The 21,666-nt window shown below is 41.8% G+C and overlaps 1 protein-coding gene across 2 annotated transcripts in view; it reads right to left on the bottom strand.

The window, feature by feature from the left end:
- The window catches only part of BRINP2 (BMP/retinoic acid inducible neural specific 2), a 427,262-nt gene that overhangs the window by 358,248 nt on the left and 47,348 nt on the right, over positions 1–21,666 (bottom strand). The window lies entirely within an intron of this gene.

Here is a 21,666-nt window from a genome sequence, read left to right as displayed (position 1 = left end):
CCAAGATGGAAAATCAAAGTAGGTAGTAAGAAAAATGATAGAAGTGACCAAACTTTCCCAAAAAAATGTCAACGACCTTCACGGAGTTATGACTTCATGTGTCACTAAGCTAGACCCCTGACCGTAAAAACAGAATTTGATATCACACATGGGTGGTGGGAATGTTTCTCCTCTCTGAAATACTATGTTGTCTGAGAGGCCTCTAACAGGAGGTATAATCAGTAACATTCTTCTTTGTGCAGGTTGCCATACAAGGAGACTTATAGGCCGTGCAATGCTCCTCTGAGAATTTAAATATGCAAGTAGCATGACCTATAAATCTCTTGATGCCAATACTGCAGTCTCCAGAAGGACAAATGTTACCCATTAGATCCCCTGTTAAATGCTTCTCACTCAGCCAAATCAGAATTCATGCTTTGCACTGATGAGAAGCAGACACCATTAAATGTGTGTAAGTAAAAGGTATGGTTTGGACTGAGAAAAACTATTCAACAGCAGACGTGAAGAGGGAATCTGTCACCAGTTTTTTGCCACCTGATCTGAGAGCAGCATAATGTAGAGGCAAATACCCTGGTGATATGTCACTTACCGGGCTGCTTGCTGTAGTTTTGATAAAATCACTGCTTTATCAGCAAGTAGTTATCACTGGAGGACTAGTAAACCTGCTGCTATGTAGTTCTCCTTATTCATGAGTTCTGTATAACCCCGCCCCCACCACTGATTGGCGGCTTTCTGCCTATGGACAGTGCCCTCAGAAAACTGTCAATCAATGGTGTGGGTGGACTTTTACAGAGCTCCGCATTCAGAGAACTGGTAGATCTGCAGCCGTAAAACAGATTTTAATCAAACCTTCAGTAATCTTTAATCAGGATCTATGCCACTACATAGCCGCGCGGCTCTTAGATACCCACTGTTTACATTGGAAACCAGCTTGCTCGCTGGTCCTGATCGCTGCTGGGTCTTTCTATGTGACAGCTCACCAGCGATCAGCTAAGTATGTCCCACCGATCCCATCCAAGTCGGATCATTGGTGGGATCGCTGGGACACTGATCCATGTAACGGGGCCTTAAGGAGACAAAATCAAGGAGAAGAGGGACTCAAGACAAGACCTTGAATGGCTACTCACAAAGATAATTTATGGTGAGAGTACCTGAAAACACAGACAGGAAGATTTATCAAAATAAACGCTCCAGAATTCTGTCTCAATTTGCTCCAAAACACTGCCTTTCATGGTTTGTATTGCATTTTTGTGTTTTAGATACTTTCTGCTTCTTACCCAACAAGGGAAATTCCTTCTCTGGAAAAAAAGGAGAGGCTTAAAGTATAATATTATGTGGCAAAAATGTACAAATATAGTACAAATGTCTGGCATAACAAACTAACTAGTAGGTGATCTCAACTGTCTCACAGCATGTTTTTGTAGTCTTTAAAGTTAATCTAGGTGGGGATAATGTGTACAATAAAAATAATAAAATCAAAGAATAAAAAAAGAGTGAGTATAAGATTACTAGATAAAAAGGCCTTTATTTTACAAATTGGCACAACAACATATGAAATGTATATACATATACACATATATAAGTAATACAACATTAGTGTAAAAATGCAATTGAACCGCTTATAATAAATGGAGAATAAAGGATCTTGTAAATACAGATAATAGACCCACTATTATAACAAAATAATCCCTATATCCCAAAAGCCTGGTGCAGGGAGAAAAATTATAATATGTAAAAAAATAAAAAAATAAATATATAAATATAAAAGGCAAAGGTTTTAGCAGTAATAAAGTATAATAACCTCAAATAGTAAAAAGAATTTTGTATGAATATCTGATTATGTTGAAAATGCACAAAGATATATAAAGTGCAAATAACATAAACCTGTTGTGGAAACTCGCAATATAATTAATATCTGCAATGTGCAAAGAAATGTTTGCAAAAAAATATACACAAAATATGTGCAAAATAGTGCTCAAAAATGTATAGAGGGCAAATAATATGGACCTGCTGTGCAAACTCGCAATATCTGAAATGTGCAAAAAAATGCAAAAATGTGCAAAGTAGTGCAAAAACTAAAACGTGATATAGATAATAAAATTTGCATATAGTGCACAACTATATGTAAAAAATGTGCAAAAAAGGTGCCAATTACACAGTGAAACCACAGATATCAATTGTGCAAAAAAAGAACCCAGTAAGATATGTGAGCAATCATTAATGTGGAGGTCACATATACAAGGAAAAGTACTGACAGCCAAGCCTAAATTGACAATAATAATAGCAATGGAACACCAATACCTGCTGGCTCAGGGTATGTAAGGGAAGCGGCGTGCCGGTACAACGCGCCCCGACGCGCGTTTCGGAAGTCTCCTTCAGGTGACTTTCAGGTGCTCATACACATTAGACTAAATTTAATTAAAATGGATGATTTCAACTATAACGAATGTCCATTGGTCAATAAATAATCATTTTAGCAGATCAATGATGCACCATGATCATCTAGAATAAAGTTAGCCAAAAGGTGCCCTTACACATTTTGCTAAAATTTATAATGCTGTAATTTGACTATAAAGGGAGTCAGCCATGTTTAAAATGTTCATACAGTGATCTTATCTGCTAATGAGCCTTCTCAGGACATTGCTAGAACATTTTCAGAAAGATCTTTCATCTTTCTCACACCTGTAATAACTGTAAGGCCCACCCAAAATGCCCCAAAAACAGCATCAGTGAAATGATTGTTCACCAGACGAAGGTTCACTCATCAGTTGTGCAGACAATAACTTACATCAGCAAATACCATGCAATGTAGATATCTTTCCCTACAAGCATTTAGAAGGACACATTGGTAATACAGTTCCATATGGGTGACACCATATGGCAGCACATGGAGTGCCTACAGCTGTGTAGTCGAGAATTATAGAGACATCATGTGCTGCAGAACGTGCTAAACGCATCTGTCAGCAGGTTTTTGCAATATAATCTGAGATGATGTAGGAGCAGAGACCCTGATTACAGCAATGTGTTACTTGCTGGTCTACGTGCTATCATTTTGGTACAGTCAGTTTTCTTTGCTGCAGTTCTAGCAGTGCTCAGAATGCTGAGCCCTTAGTAATTCCGCCCACATCACTGAAAGGTAGCTTTTTCTATATACTGTATATTGACAGTTGCTAATTGGTTACACACAGCAGTTGACCAGGAGGCATGCAATTTCTAGTCCTGTAGTAATAACCTCCTGTTAATAAAAAACTGATTTTATTGAAAAAAAACCCATCAACACACAGCTCAGTAAGTGACACATTACTGCAATCAGGGTCTCCGTTTCTACATCATGGTTTTTCTCAGACTAAATTACAAAAACCTTCTGACAGATTCCCTATCAAACATAAATATGCATTTATGTATCTCTTTGCCTGATGGTTACACCACTTATGGATTGCCTATACGCAGTTATCAGTTATGACTTGAGGTAGAGTGTTTGATGGAGTGTCGGATCCCAGCATGCAAAGTTGGATTCCACAATCTTCCACGGCCTTTCTCATGGTGTTAGAGTGAGCTCTCACCCTTTGAACTAACCCAGAGCTGCTGCATACTTTACTAAGCTGTTACTGAACAGTATCCACTCTAATGATGTTACAGTTTGGTCACCGCATAGTAAAGCATATGGCAGTGCTCAGTTACTGCAAAGAGCACAATTTCACAGTAAACCCCAAAAATGGGCTAAATTGTTGTCCCCTTTCCAAAATTGGGGGTAAGCAACTTTGTTTCAAGCACGTGATGCTCATTCAAACTCACCTGTGGCAAGTAACATGTGTGGGCAATATGAAAATCACAGCTGAAATCAGATAACAAAGGTAGAAGGTAACTCAGTCTTTGCATTGTGTGTCTGTGTGTCACACTGGGCACGTAGACCAGAAAGAGGAGAAGGGAACTGTCTGAGAACTTGAGGACCAAAATTGTTGAAAAATCTCAACAATCTCAATGTTGCTTTTTCCACAGTGCACAACATAATCAAGAATTTTACTACCCATGGCACTGTAGATTATCTCCCAAGATGTGGATGGCAGAAAAAAATTGACTGAAGGTTGCAATGCTGGATAGCCTGGATGGTGGATAAGCAGCCCCAGTCAAGTTCAAAAGAAATTCAAGCTGTGCTGGAGGCTCAGTGTGCACTAGTGTCAGTCCAAATTATCTGTTGACATTTGATTGATATGAAACGCTATGGCGGGAGACCAACAAGGACCCCACTGCTGACACAGAGACATAAATAAGCTAAACTGCAGTTTGCCAAAATGTACGTGAGTAAGCCAAAATCCTTTTGGGAAAGCGTCTTGTGGACAGATGACATCAAGATAGAGCTTTTTGGTAAAGCACATCATTTTATGGTTAACAAAAACAAAATGAGGCCTACAAAGAAAAAAACACAATACCTACAGACAAATATAGTGTAGGTTCAAAGATGTTTTAAGATTGCTTTGCTGCCTCTGGCACTGAGTGCTTTGACTGTGTGCATTATGAAATATAAAAAGATTACCAAAGAATTTTGGGATGCAATATAGTGCTTTATTTGGAATGGTGGGAGTCCCAGTGTTTAGACCTCCGCCAGTCAAAAAGTTACCACCTACAGTGGCTTGTGAAAGTATTCATCCCTTGGTATTTTTTGTGTTTTGCTACCTCAAAACCTGGAATTTCTCTTTTTTTTAGGTTTTGCATCAGTTATTATAAAGAACATACCATTAACTGTGAACATTTGGTTTTCTTTTTATTATGAAGAAAACAACAAATATAACAAAATAACTGAAAACTTCAGTGTACATACCTATTCACCCCCCTAAGGTCAGTACTTTGTAGAGCCTCCTTTTGCAGCAATAACAGCTGCCAGACGTTTTCCACATCTTGCCACAGGGATATTTTCCCATTCCTCAAAGCAAAACTGCTCCAGCTCTTTCAAGTTAAATGTTTTCCTCTGGGGAACAGCAATCTTCAATTCTGACCACAGATTCTCCATTGGATTAAGGTCTGGGCTTTGAAAAGGCCACTCCAAAACACTTACACCTTTCCCCATAAACCACTTCAGTGTAGCTTTAGCAGTTTACTTTGGGTCATTGTCTTATTGGAAGATGAACCTCCGTCCCAGTCTCAAATCACTGACAGACAGAAAGAGGTTTTGTTAAAGAATATCCTTGTATTTAGAACCATCCATATTGCCCTTGACTTGGACTGTTTTTCCTGTCCCTTATGATGAAAAACATCCTGACAGGATGATGATGCCACCACCATATTTCACTGTGTGGATGATGTTCTTGGGATGATGAGCAGTGTTGGTTTGGTGCCAGTATTAACCTTGGTGGCCAAAAAGTTTAATTTTGGTCTCATCTGACAACAGCACCTTCCTCCATATATTTGGGGAATCTCCCACATATCTTTTGGCAAACTCAAAATGATCCTTACAATTGATGTGTGTAAGTAAAGGCTTCCTTAATGACCACCTCTATGGAGTGTACAGCTTATTGTGGTTGTATGAACACATACTCTAATTTCTGCTTGGGAACTCTGCAGCTCCTTCAGGATTTCTTTTAGTCTTTGTGCTGCCTCTCTGATTAATGCCCTCCTTGTCCAGGTTGAGAGCTTTGGTGTCCAGCCCTCTCTTGGCAGGTTTGTTGTGGTACCATGTTCTTTCCATTTCATAATAATAGATATGATGTTGCTCCGGGGTTCATCAGAGATTGGGATATATTTTTATAAAGAAACCCTGACTTGTCCTTCTCAACAACTTTGCCCCTGACTTGTTTGGAGATCTCCTTTGTCTTCATGGTGCTGTTTGGCAAGTGATGCCTCTTGCCTAATGCTGTTGCAGCCTCTGTGGCCTTTCAGAAATGGTGTATACATACTGAAAGCATGTGACTTTCGAAGGTAACTGTTTGCAGCAGAAAATTTTAGGGGCATCATTGCAAAAAGGGGAGAATACATATGGACATACTAATTTTTAGCTATTTGATCCCATAAATGTAAGTTATGCCTATATATTGTTCATTTCATTTCACCAACTTAGAACTGATGCGTCACACATAGAGTTGAGCGATACCGTCCGATACTTCAAAGTATCGTATCGGATGGTATCGGCCGATCTTTAAAAAAAGTATCGGTATCGCCGATTCCGATACCGGAAGTCCCATTCAAGTCTATGGGACTTCCGGTATCGGAATAAGAAAAACCCTTTCCTGCCCTTGTACAGCCTCTCTGGGGTCTGTACGGGCCTTTCGGGGGGCTGTGCCGGCCTGCCAGGGGGTCTGTGCAGGCTCCGGGGGGCTGTGCCGGCCTGCCGGGGGGCTGTGCCGGCCTGCCGGGGGGCTGTGCCGGCCTGCCAGGGGGCTGTGCAGGCTCCGGGGGGCTGTGCCGGCCTGCCGGGGGGCTGTGCCGGCCTGCCGGGGGGCTGTGCCGGCCTGCCGGTGGTCTGTGCAGGCTCCGGGGGTCTGTGCAGGCATCGTCCGATGGGACTACAAGTCCCATCGGGCGATGCCTGCTACCATGACAGTGATTGACACATTAGCCAATGATGGGACAGTAGTAGTCCCATCATCCGGCTAATGTGTTAAATGTAAAAAAAAAAAAAAAAAAAATTACATGCTACATACATACAACATGCATACTACATACATGCTACATTCATACTACATACTACATACATGCTACATTCATACTACATAAATACTACATGCAACATACATACTACATATATACTACAAGCATGCTACATACATACTGCATGCTACATACATACCACATATATACTACATACATACTACATGCATGCTACATGCATGCTACATGCTACATACATAACACATATATACTACATGCATGCTACATACATACTACATGCTACATACTACATATATACTACATGCATGCTACATACTACATGCTACATACATACTACATATATACTACATGCATGCTACATACATACTGCATGCTACATGCATGCTACATACATACTACATACATGCTACATACATACTATATATATACTACATACATACTACATACATACTACATGCATGCTACATGCATGCTACATACATACCACATATATACTACATGCATGCTACATACATACTACATGCTACATACATACTACATGCTACATACATACTACATATATACTACATGCATGCTACATACATACTACATGCTACATACATACTACATATATACTACATGCATGCTACATACATACTACATGCTACATACATACTACATATATACTACATGCATGCTACATACATGCTACATACATACTGCATGCTACATACATACTACATGCTACATACATACCACATATATACTACATACATACAATACATTCATACAATACATACATAGACATACAGTACATATAACATAGAGTAACATACTTACCAATACTTGTCACATTGTTCCCCGAAGCCATTGTCTTTTCCGGGATAAATATTAACATAACAAACCACAAAAATACTCACCCACGATCCGAAGCAGTCCACGAGTGTGTCCCACGACGATCTTGGGTAGAGAACTGCAGCATCAGATGATGCTGCCGTTCTCTACGGGCTGCAGGAATCCAATGACGGAAGGTAGGTATCCTTCCGCACTGTATTCCTCCGCCACTTAAAAAAAAAAAAGTCCCTAGTCTCACTTTATGCCATTGCTGTGTGGGAAATTCCCACACAGCAATGGCATAAAGTGAGACTAGGGACTTTTTTTTTTTAAGTGGCGGAGGAATACAGTGCGGAAGGATACCTACCTTCCGTCATTGGATTCCTGCAGCCCGTAGAGAACGGCAGCATCATCTGATGCTGCAGTTCTCTACCCAAGATCGTCGTGGGACACACTCGTGGACTGCTTCGGATCGTGGGTGAGTATTTTTGTGGTTTGTTATGTTAATATTTATCCCGGAAAAGACAATGGCTTCGGGGAACAATGTGACAAGTATTGGTAAGTATGTTACTCTATGTTATATGTACTGTATGTCTATGTATGTATTGTATGAATGTATTGTATGTATGTAGTATATATGTGGTATGTATGTAGCATGTAGTATGTATGTAGCATGCATGTAGCATGCATGTAGTATGTATGTAGCATGCATGTAGTATGTATGTAGCATGCATGTAGTATGTATGTAGTATGTATGTAGTATGTATGTAGCATGCAGTATGTATGTAGCATGTATGTAGTATGTATGTAGTATATATGTAGTATGTATGTAGCATGTAGTATGTATGTAGCATGCATGTAGTATATATGTAGTATGTATGTAGCATGCATGTAGTATGTATGTAGTATGTATGTAGTATGTATGTAGCATGCAGTATGTATGTAGCATGTATGTAGTATGTATGTAGTATATATGTAGTATGTATGTAGCATGCATGTAGTATGTATGTAGTATGTATGTAGCATGCAGTATGTATGTAGCATGTATGTAGTATGTATGTAGTATATATGTAGTATGTATGTAGCATGCATGTAGTATGTATGTAGTATGTATGTAGTATGTATGTAGCATGCAGTATGTATGTAGCATGTATGTAGTATGTATGTAGTATATATGTAGTATGTATGTAGCATGCATGTAGTATGTATGTAGTATGTATGTAGCATGCAGTATGTATGTAGCATGTATGTAGTATGTATGTAGTATATATGTAGTATGTATGTAGCATGCATGTAGTATGTATGTAGCATGCATGTAGTATGTATGTAGTATTTTTTTTTTTTTTTTTTTAACATTTAACACATTAGCCGGATGATGGGACTACTACTGTCCCATCATTGGCTAATGTGTCAATCACTGTCATGGTAGCAGGCATCGCCCGATGGGACTTGTAGTCCCATCGGACGATGCTTGCACAGACCCCCGGACATCAGCACAGCCCCCCGGCAGGCCGACACAGCCCCCCGGCAGGCCGGTACAGACCCCCACAGGGTGCACAGACCACCGGCAGGCCGGCACAGCCCCCCGGCAGGCCGGTACAGACCCCGGGCAGTCCACACAGCCCCCCGGCAGGCCGGCACAGCCCCCCGGCAGGCCGGCAGAGACCCCCGGAAGGCCCGAAATGACGGCGCATCATGATGCGCACACACCGCGCATCATGATGACGTCAGGCCGTCAATCAACTGAACTTCCGATTCCGATGCCGAATTCCGATATTGAAAAAATATCGGAAGTCGGTATCGGAATTCCGATACAGCAAGTATCGGCCGATACCCGATACTTGCGGTATCGGAATGCTCAACACTAGTCACACACAAATCTGATTACAAAAATATTCAGATAGGTTGCAATGTAATAAAATAGGAAAAAAGCCAAGTGGGGTGAATACTTTCACAAACCACTATGCCCAGTGGATTGATGATGACTTTCAATGTTGAAAATAACCCTTTGGCAATATGGAGTAGATCTGTAAGGCTCGTTCATAGCTTCTTTATAGTTTTCTTCATAATTGGAAAACCAGCACACAGTGATGACTCCGTCATACAGACGGACACTAGAGCTGACCGTCGCACCTCTCTGACTTATTGTGGGACTTTTTATGGGGTCCCTCGGTGTCTGTTGTTTTGAGGGGGTGAAATCTATAACTAGTATGCTGTATTTATGGCATACTTGCGAATAACAGGGACAGTTCTCCATGGGACGACCCAACATAATATATACAGCTCTGGCAAAAATTAAGAGACCACTTTCCAATGTTCAGTTTGTCTGATTTTTCTCTTTATAGGTATATTTCTGAGTAAAATGTAAATTGTTCTTTTAGTCTATAAACTTCTGACAACATGTCTCCGAATTTCCAAGCAATATATTTTGTATTTTTTTTCCTGACAAAGAAAAAAGGTCAAAATGAAAAAAAAAACCCAGTGCTTTCAGACCTCAAATAATGCTAAGAACACAAGTTCATAATCATTTAGAAACAACAATACTAATGTTTTAACTCAGGAAGAGTTCAGAAATCAATATTTTGTGGAATAACCATGGTTTTTAAAAACGGCTTTCATGTGTCTTGGCATGCTTTCCACCAGTCTTTCACACTGCTTCTGGCGCAAAAATTTAAGCAGTTCTTCTTTGTTTGATGGCGTGTGACTGTCCATCATCTTCTTGATTACATTCCAGGGGTTTTCAATGGGGTTCAGGTCTGGAGAATGAGCTGCCCATGACAGGAGTTTGATGTGGTGGTCTCTTAATTTTTGCCAGAGCTGTATATGTATTTAATAGCATCCATATCCATGGGATTGTGACATGTACTGATGGCAATTTTACCCCTTAGCGCTATTGATTGGGAACATACATGTAACATTATGCTACATATCATACTCTGCAGGCAAATACCGTAAGTCTTCTCCAACATGGTGGGTATTGCAGTCTGGTACAAAGCAAAGATGATCCAAGGAGCATGCACGGGAAGGTGACTGAATATTTTGTACAGCACTAAAAAGGGGGCAAGTAAAGGCAAAGACACTGTAATAAAAATGCAGCTGTTTTTTCCAGCTATTTTGATAAAAGTTTAAAGCCTAAAGGCATTAAATCGCTGCTGCTGATGTCACCATGGAAACCTTTTAATATGATAGGGAATGAAAATAGCCAAGGAAGGGAAAAAAAAAACCCTATACATATATTTTCCCATGTCGCTCATGCTGGCAGAGTTCTGAAATGCGTAAGGAGGGAGGGGGAAAAAAAATCTCCTTCCATTTAGTTTCTTACATATTTATTCAGGATGCTTAACACACGTAAAAGAAAGTCGAAGTCAATGCATCTTTCAGGAAATATTTATTTTCTTAATACTAGTAATGAGAAGCGGGAGCTCAGGAAGAACTCGCAGAATGAGAAGAGAATAATTATTGTGGCTGAGGAAGATGTACTTCGGTAATATTGCTCTTCCTTACTTTTGTCTTTCATCTCCATTCCTTCGTTGTTGTTTTTTTAGTACTTTTTTATCCTCATCTCTTTTTTTTTTTTAGAGCTTTATCTTCCCTGTTTCGTATAATTTCTTTCATCTTGGATCCCTTTTCCGTAAGCTCCCGAGCTGGTGCATGTGTGGAAGTAACTACTGCACCCCAGGGAGCGCTCCTTCCTGTCCCTCCTCCGTCACTCTGCTGCCTCCGGAGAGACGCGATGGCCCTCCTGGCACAAAGGTGGAAAGAATATATTGCATCCTTCCCTGCCTCTCATCTCTCTATGGCACTGAGGTGCTATGGCAACAGGTGTGGTAGGATTGATGGTACCAGATGCTCATCGTGCCTGCTGCTCAGCTGGCACCATATTAGTTTTAGTGGATGCTCCAGTAAGAAGGGACCTTGCCATAAAGCTTATGGAGCAGAAAAACAGCACATTGTCAGCCTGTTTATTGCTGGAGTCATCATGGACCTCGGGCACCGGTATCTGAATGCCAGTTTGAATGCCATGGACGGATCCAAGACTTCTAGTTCTGCGTGCTTTGACATTTGGCGGCCACAAACCTGTGTGTAGTGTTCTATGCCGGTGGCTCTGACCTTCCTTCCCTATCCACATGGCACTTGAGCTACTCATGAATGCCCATGAGTAATGCCTATACCCCTGTCCATGCTGTGTGCGACCTCTGGCATGGGCCGCCCAGTGATGGATAACGCTCCTGTGTGCACTGATCTATGATAACGCGCTCACTGTGCACCGGTCTGGGACTGTGAAGCTCCCTTTGTGCACTGATCAGATAATCTGCTCCCTCTGTGCACCGCTCGCTGCATGTTCTCATTTACAGCTGTAGCCTCGCTGTGGGCAGCGTTGCTTTGTGACTATTACTTTGCTGCGAATATTCAGACTAGAAGATTTGTTTGCGCGCAGCTCTGTGATTATTGAGCCCTTTACGTACCAACGTGTCAGTACCGCTTGTTCAGAGAGTGATTGGTGGCTGCATGCACTCTCTATAATCACCGCTGCTAGCAAGTGCGCGAGATTTACAATCGCTACACAATACACATATGTAGTATATCGATGTAGCAGAGCCGAGATGGCGGTTTGGCACAGCACATTTTGCAGTCACGCTGAGTTGGCTGCAAAATGTGCTCAATTATTGCTTCCATGTCAATGGCGGTAATTACATAAAGGGCTCTTTGTGCTTTTATTATTGCCCGCATATACTGTAATGGCATCCATATGCAGAGTCTTGAAAAAGTAGTCATATCTTGTGAACGTTTCCACATTTTTTTTTCACTTTTTCACATCACACCCATGAACTTAAATATATTGCATTGGGAATTTACATGATATACCAACACAAAGCAGCATTTGTCAATACATTGTTTTCTAAATATTTTAAGAATATAAATCTGAAAATTGTGACGTACATTTGTATTCAGCCCCTATAGATTGATGGTCTGTAGGACAGTCTTTCGATACAATTACTCCTACAAGTTTTATGGGGTTTGCCGCTATCTAGAGGCTGAAAATTGTGCCCATTCTTCCTTGCAAAATAGCTCTAGTTTGGATAGTGAGCGTTTGTGAGCAGAAATTGTCAAGTCTTGCCTCAGATTCTCAATGGGATTTAGGTCTGGACTGTGGTTGGGCAATTCACACACATGAATATGCTTTGATCTAAACCATCCATTGTAGCTCTGGCAGTATGTTTAGGGTCATTGTCCTGCTAGAAGGTAAACCTGTGTCCCCCTTCTCAATTTTTTTGCAGACTCTAACAGGTTTTGGACCTGCAACAGGTTTTTGCAGACTCTAACAGACTCTAACGGGCGGCACGGTGGCTCAGTGGTCACTCAGTGGTCCTGGGTTCAAATCCCACCAAGGACAACATCTGCAAGGAGTTTGTATGTTCTCCCCGTGTTTGCGTGGGTTTCCTCCGGGCACTCCGGTTTCCTCCCACATTCTAAAGACATACTAATAGGGAATTTAGATTGTGAGTCCCATCGGGGACAGTGATGATGATGTGTGCAAAATGTAAAGAGCTGCGGAATATGTTAGCGCTATATAAAAATAAAGATTATTATTATTATTATTCTGCAGGATGGCTCTGTAGGTCCATTCATTTTCTCATCAACTCTGACCAGCTTCCCTGCCCCTGCTGAAGAAAAGCATCCCCACAACATCATGCTACCACGGTGGGGATGGTGTTTTCAGGACAATGAGCAGTGTTAGCTTTCGGCCACTCATAGAATTTTATCTTAATAATAATAATAATCTTTATTTTTATATCGCGCTAATATATTCCGCAGCGCTTTACAGTTGGTACACATTATCATCACTGTCCCTGATGGGGCTCACAATCTAAAGTCCTAAAAGTTCTACTTTGGTCACATATGACCAAAGTACTTTCTGAATTTCCTACATGGCATTTAGAAAAATGTGGTTTGGTCACATGAAACCAAACTAGAACCTTTGGGGCTAAATGAAAAATACTATGTGTGGTGGAATGCTAACACTGTCCATCATCCTGAAAACTCAATCCCCATCGTCAAACATGGTGGTGGCAGCATCATGCTGTGAGGATGTTTTTCTTCAATAGGGACAGGGATGCTGGTCAGCATTGATGGGAAGATGGATGGAGCTAAATACAGGGCAATCCTAGAGGAAAAACTGTTAGAAGTTGCAGAAGACTTGAGACTGAGGCATAGGTTCACCTTCCATTAGGACAACGACCCTAAACATACAGCCAGAGCTACAATGGATGAGCATATTCATGTGAGTGAATGTCCCAGTCACAGTCCAGACCTAAATCCCAATGAGAATCTGTGGCAAGACTTGAAACTTTCTGTTGATAGACGCTTCCATCCAATCTCATCCTCTGAATGTGTAAAACTGGTAGATGTCAAAAGACTTGCAGCAGTAATTGGAGGTCCTACAAAGCATCAGACTACAAGGAGGCTGAATACAAATGCATATCACAAATTTCACATTTATATTTTTAATATAATTAGAAAACTTATAATTTCCTTTACACTTCACAAATACCTGCTACCTAGTGTTGGTATAGCACGTAAAATCCTGATAAAATACATTTACGATTGTGGGTGTAACAAAATGTGGAGACATTCACAGGGTATGAATAGTTTTGAAACATTTTTTCAAGGCACTGTAGATGTAGCAGAGTTGATTATGTCAAATAAAAAAGCACTAGGGACCTTATAGTCCACCCTTTTGTGACTGGGGTTTGTGTACACCGACAGCATAAATTTGCCAAGATTTTTCCAGAAAAATTGGGACAGTCCCAATAGTTAAAAATGAGTTTGGATTCTCATTGGTGGAAAAATTCATTATGCGAGAAATTTTTTAAGTCAGTTTTCCTTGAGCCGCGCTAACGTATGCGTCAAATTCCTTTGGTGTCACAACATGATGGTCGGTGTGTGAGCGGTTGTTTTGTCAGTATTTTACATTTTTGCTGCTCTTTCTTTTATCATGGGGCCTGCTGCATCCTGAAGTGCATTATTATTGTGTCTTATTGTTGGTAAGTTAGGCTGCCATTTTTCTCTGATTTTTTTTTATACTTTATGTCCTTTTCATTAGGTTTTATTTTTATTGGAATAACAATGAGGACCGTTTACATTTGTTATGAGCTTGCATACCTTAGCCAAAATATTGACCAATACCACCCTAATTTTTAACATCACTTTATTGCATATTATTGTTGGCGATGCAGCCAGGCTCTTTAGTGTTAACTGGGGAAATTGAGATGCCTGTCCCTGTGGGGTGCACTTACTGTATATAGTGCTGGCCATTGTATGTGATTTTCTTAGGGGCCAGACATTGTGCACAGTCCTGAAAATCGAAATGACAAATACAGCTCTACTCTCTCTGTACAGGAGAAATTAAAACACTGTATGTTTACTAGTGCATTTCATCCTCTGCTTTCATCATCTTTATGTTTGCACAGATCCGTGTGTATCACCATTTGTGAACCAGTCTGTGAAAATTGTTTTCCCATGTGAGCTTGGATCTGAGAATGGCATACTGTGTTCTACATATATTTGCCTGTGTCATATTGATGAATGTACAGATCTGTGATATTTGGATCCCATGAAATGGAAAAAAATATAATGTATAATATAATATATTAATCTATTTAAAGGGGTTATCTGAGATTTATTTCCTTATGGAACTAAACACTTATCAGCAAATAGTTGCTATCTGCCTGCCAGTTGTGCCTTATGACTATCACATCCAGCTTAGAACAGTCCTGCATTGCTAGTGGCGTTGATTTCTCTGGTTTCCTTAACATCTCGTAGAGCAGTTCTTTCTCTTGTACTCTGCTCTGTTGCTGGGTGTCACTGTGCATGTCATGTCCATTGACAGCCGGCTCCCTGCTGTGTTAGCCTGGTTTCACACTTGCGTTCAGAAGGGCAGTGGATGGCAACCTACTTCCTCCGTGAAGCTCCACCCACGCTCCGCCTACTGCCACATGTGGATCGCCCGCCAGGGCAGTGGGGTCACTTGGTACCTGGCCGGTGTCTCAGAGGTATGTGTCATGGTGGCAGTGACCCGGTCCGTGGCCCTGGGCGTCCATGCAAAAGGGGTGAAACGTAGCTGAATAAAGTTTATAGGTGGATGATACGTGACGCCACCTGTGGTGCTTGGCAATGAAGGGGTTAAGCCGACGCTGCAGGCAGATCCTCTGGGATAGATGGTATAAGCCAGCAAGATGTAATAGCTCCCCACAGGTAGAGCTGTATTCCCAGGGCAGTAGTAATAGGTGTTGAGGAAGAGGGTGCAGTGTTAGACACAGAGATGTAGCAGTGCTGAAGGGGTTGCAGGAAGAAGGCAATGACACAACAGGGTGCAGTTTCCTTTACCTTTACTGTGCTTTTTAAGTGCAGTCCAGGGTCCAGATTACAGATGGAACAGGAGTTGATCAGCCTGGAAGCAACTTAGGAATCTCTCTATGCAGATGGGTTGTGCAGTCTCCTTTCTAGCGTTTATCTGAGGCACTTGCAGTACTGAGTTACACTGAAGTCCCCCTTGCTTGCTCTCTTTAGAACTCCCCTCGTGTGGCAGGCAGCCATAGCCTCCTTTTTCTGGCTAACACAAGTTGCTGCTGTGCCTCTGAGTCTTAGCTGGGAACACAGCATTTACAGCCTCTTGTTCCTCCGGTTTTTGCTGCAGGAGCATCATCAGCCGTACAACCTCGGATACCGGACTCCGGACCATGCGCTACAGCTAGAAGTGAGCCTGCATTCTGCTCAATCCTCCAGCTCCTCTCTCCACGTCAACACTCTTTTCCCTCTTCACAGGAACTGAACTAACTTCCCTTTCCTGGCCCCAGAGAGCAACTCCTCCCCCAGTTTGGTTCAGAGCTCCCTCTGCTAGCCTGGAGCGGGAACTATGGTGTGTGCTGGATTTATCTGATAGAGAGACCCTTTCATTGCTTCCAAGCATGACATCACTCTCCCTAGGAAGAAGGTAATTCCACTGTGGCGACCATACTCCTGGGGGCGCCACACATGCATCCAGCGTTTCCCTGCGTACCTATCTTTAACATTGCGTTGTATGCGGATGCATCCACATGCGGCGATTTGAATTTGCCAGCTGCGATCCAAAAAATTCCGTCTGATCACCGGATCACAATGAGAGAAAGGAAAAAGGTTGTCGGATCACACAGCTGGATGTATCAAAATGAAATCTTCATTTCACACCATTAAAAAGCAGATATATCCACATAGATTAAGGGCTGAGAGCCAGAAACGCGTCAGAATGTAAACTTGTTTTTATCGAATTGTGGACATATCTGCTTTTTAATGGTGTGAAATAAAGAAGATTTTGTTTTGATACATCCAGCTGTGTGATCCAACAACCTTTTTCCTTTCTCTTGATATCTGATTATCACCCCCCTATGAGCTCTAATCTCTGACTATCACCTGCCTATGAGCATTGATCTTTGACTATAACCTCCCCATGATCACTGATCTCTGACTATCACCTCCCTATGAGCACTGATCTGTGACTGTCACCCCCCTATGACTACTGATCTCTGATTATCACCCCCCTATGAGCACTGATCTCTGACAATCACCCCCCTTTGAGCACTGATCTGTGACTATTACCTGCCTATGAGCACTGATCTGTGACTATTACCTGCCTATGAGCACTGATCTGTGACTATTACCTGCCTATGAGCACTGATCTGTGACTATCACTCCCTATGAACCCTGATCTGTGACTATCACTCCCTATGAACCCTGATCTGTGACTATCACCCCCTTTGAGCACTGATCTGTGACTATCACCCCCCTATGAACCCTGATCTTTGACTATCACTCCCTATGAACCCTGATCTTTGACTATCACTCCCTATGAACCCTGATCTTTGACTATCACTCCCTATGAACCCTGATCTGTGACTATCACCCCCTATGAGAATTGATCTTTGACTATAACCTCCCCATGATCACTGATCTCTGACAATCACCCCCCTTTGAGCACTGATCTTTGACTATCACTCCCTATGAACCCTGATCTGTGACTATCACCCCCTATGAGAATTGATCTTTGACTATAACCTCCCCATGATCACTGATCTCTGACAATCACCCCCCTTTGAGCACTGATCTTTGACTATCACTCCCTATGAACCCTGATCTGTGACTATCACCTCTCTATGTGTCTCCATATCATCTTTTGGGATGCAGTATACTGTGAAGATCACCTCCTTGGGCACACTGATCCGTGACTATCTGCAATGTGTCCACTGATCTGAGACTATCACCTCCTTAGGTGCAATGATCTATGCACTGATTCGGGCACATCAGCAATCTATGTGCAATGACCTGTAATCACCAGCTTCTTATATACATTAACATTTGCTCCCAATCCTATGTGTGCACTGAGCAGTCCATGTGTCTGTGCCGCTCTGTTAATTGCAGTTCCTGTCCATGTCATTGCCAGTTCTCTAATTTCAGTCTTTCATTGTATACTGCTTCTCTGCCCTATCCCCCATCTCTGCAGCTGCAAATCCTCCATGCGTACAATTCTGTAAATACTCTGTTCCTGCACACACAGCTTCACTTTCATGCTGTCTGGTATCCACTGCTTATCAGAATGCAGCGCATGATTCACTCGTCCAAATCTAGAAAATTTCCGACAGGTTGATCTCAGTGAGCGCTGCGCCGTGATTTCTGACTGTCGCTGTTCCTTGCTCTATGCAGTAACACTATTGACACCTGTCTATGTTGCGACAAGCTTGTCAGCTAACCCCGGTTACATACACATGGTTAAGCAGTTATTTCTTTAGTTTGCAAATTTCTCAAAAAGAATAGTGCACACAATGCCCGTAATTCACATGTACAGCATATCACAGTAACATTTATGTGTCCCTGGTGAAAGTAGTTGTAAGAGGATTTGTACTTTCACTTTGAAACCTTTTTTTTTTAAATAAAAAACTGCGATTCAATCAACCTTTCCAGCTCCATTGCGAAGTCTCCGCCATTGCACTGGGCCCAGGAAGGGAGACATACTACTAGGAAGGGGCCCAGGATAGGGAGCATATACAACTGAATGAGCCCAGGATGGGAACAGCAGCACAAAGAAGAACACATATACCGGGACAGCAGATATATATACCAGATTGGGAGACATATATACAAGGATGGACCCAGGATGGGGGACAAATATACCTGAATGGGGGTCATATACACCAGGATGTGTCCAAGATGAGAAATATATATACACCAGGATGGGGAATATATATATATATATATATATATATATGTGTATATAAGGATGGGCCCAGGATGGGGGACATATATACCAGGATGGGGGTCATATATACTAGGATGGGGGTCATATATATTAGGATGGGGGTCATATATACCAGGATGGGGGTCATATATACCAGGATGGGGGTCATATATACAAGGATGGGGGACATTTATACCAGGATGGGGGACATATATAGTAGGATGGGGGTCAAATATACTAGGATGGGGGTCATATATACCAGGATGTGTCCAAGATGAGAAATATATATACCAGGATGGGGAACATATAAACCAGGATTGAGAACATATATATGTATACAAGGATGGGCCCAGGATGGGGGTCATATATACCAGGATGGGGGTCATATATACCAGGATGGGGAACATTTATACCAGGATGGGGGTCATATATACCAGGATGTGTACAAGATGCGGAACATATATACCAGGATGGAGAACATATAAACCAGGATGGAGAACATATAACCCAGGATGGGGAACATATATACATATATACAAGGATGGGCCCAGGATGAGGAACATATATACCAAGATGGGTGTCATATATACCATGATGGGTGAAATATATACCAGAATGGGAGACATATTTAATAGGATGGGCCCAGGATGGGCCCAGGATGGGGGACATATATACCAGGATGGGAGACATGAATAATAGGTGGGGCCCAGGATGGGGAATATATACTGTATAACACTGGGTGATCCCAGGATGGGAGACATACATTATATGCCAGCATGGGGACTTATATACTAGGATGGGGGATATACTGTATATACCAGGGTGGGGGACATACATAAACCAGGATGGGGGACATATTTACAAGGAAAGTGCCAAGGATGGGGGACATATATACCCAGAAGGGGCCTAGGATGTGGGGACATTATTACTTAATCGGGGAGGGGGGCAATATGTATGTTTTTATAGGATTTAGAACACTATAAGGGCACCTACATCTGACCAACTTGAAGAGAGGGGGGCCTATGTCAAATTTTGCCGATCAAACTTTAGTTAAGCCACTTGCTCACGTCGCATCTACCTGCCAGAGCTATAAAATGATGGCTCAGGTTCAGAAAAGGTTTAGGCCTTGCTTATTTGTTGAATGCTTGTTCAAATGTTTGTAGCAGATTTTTATGCAGCAAAAACCGTGGCAAAACCACAAGTAGATATGTGGCAAAAACACAGTGTGTGAACAAGCCCTAAAAGTATTTATTTCTAATGCTTTGAGCAATGAAAAATCCAACTGATGAATATCTTCTCCAATTTGCACTATTTTTGAGGAGTTGCAGATAGAGATGAATACGCTACCAGAGGCATATGATAATTGGAGAATTCATTATGGATCCATTTGCATACACATCTTATAGTAAAAGATTTCCTTGTTCACATTTCCTATAAAGTATGGTTAGTTAAGTGATCTGACTCTAACTAAATCAATCACTATTGGTGCTAATACAGACAACCCCCTGAAGCACTAAGCAGAGGGGGACATGACTTTGGGAGGGGTGGACCTTTAACTTCTGCAACTTTGTTTGAATAGCTGTGTAGGCTAAGCAAGATTGAAGGAGCACAGTATGTCTGTGCCTGGTGTTTCTGTGAGGATGGTGGGGGCTTATATAGAGGAGGCAACACTCTGCTTATCTCTCTCCCTCTTTCTCTCACCAGATGAACTTTAGGAAACATCACCCACCTTCCTGCTCTGCTATAATCACTGTCCTACAGCGCTTTATTTAACATTTGTATAATAATGAATGATTTATAGTATTTGTTTAAATAGCCATTAGCCATTGTATATCTAGTACCATGTCCAATTTTATCATGACTATAAAGAGTTAACATTGGCATTAACCTCTGAGCCCAAGGGAAGGGCAATCCTTCAGCCATGGTTCCCTAAAGGTTTCCTCCACAGGGTTTTTTTCCTCACCTGAGCGCTGTAGGATGACTCTTTGTGAGTCAGAGGTTTGCCAAGTTTACTTCCCTTAATGCTTTTACATGGACATCTACTTTAAAAGTTTACCAAAGTGATTTACTTAAAAAAATGGCCAGAAGTGTCATTTGTGACTTGGAATTTGGAACCCGTCACAGCTTTGCAGTTTAGGAGTCAGGTTGAAGTTGCAGAAAAGTTAAGGTGGACTCATTTTAACTAATAGAGGATGTAAAACATTACGGTGGTGAGCAGGCTCGGCTTTGGTGGCCAGCCTCAAGGATGTTGCAATTTTTAACGCCAGTCGGGGCGGGCACAGTGGTTAAGCACAGGAGTGAGGATAATAGGGTCATTGGTGCCCTGAAAGTTTACTGGCTCTGCTTGAATGGGAAGCCAGTGTGTGCCGCCCCTTTATGTCTGTCCTGGTTCTGTATGTCAGACAGCTGGGGATATCACAGTACTTGTGAATCCCAATGTACTAGCACTTCACCTGACTCCTACTGTGATTGTTTTTTTTTGTGATTTAAATAAAGCTTTGGCCATTTTGACAACCAAAATAATGTCTTTTGTGTGCTTATTCCGGTATCTAGGTTTACTGTAATTATGGTTGTTTTAAGATAGAGTGGGGGTCTGTCCCACATCCATAAGCAGTGATGAGCGAGTATATTCGTTAGGCCTCTTTCACACTTCAGTTTTTTGCATCAGTTCAAATCCGCCAAAAAGTCAGACAAGCGGATCCGTTTTTAACTCATGTGAACGGATGGCACAGGATCCGTTTTGAGACGGATCCTGAAAATGAGCAAATTTAAAGGAAACGCTGGCGAGAGAGAGAGAGAGAGAGAGAGAGAGAGAGAGAGAGATTTTTTTTTTGTCCGGCACCCAGAAAGAATTTCGGGTTAAATGAGTGTCTGGAGGATCCACCAGAGAAAAAAACGTTGCAAGCTCCGTTTTGAAATCTTTGAGGATGGTAACGGACAGCAACTTTTGGCGGATCCTCAAAAAAAACGGATGCAACGGA

This window comes from Dendrobates tinctorius, unplaced genomic scaffold, assembly GCF_039654945.1.
Source record: "Dendrobates tinctorius isolate UK_male_01 unplaced genomic scaffold, ASM3965494v1 ptg000029l, whole genome shotgun sequence".
In the NCBI taxonomy this organism is placed as follows: domain Eukaryota; kingdom Metazoa; phylum Chordata; class Amphibia; order Anura; family Dendrobatidae; genus Dendrobates; species Dendrobates tinctorius.
Note: the sequence above shows the minus strand (reverse complement) of the source record. Positions and strands in the feature narration are given on the sequence as shown.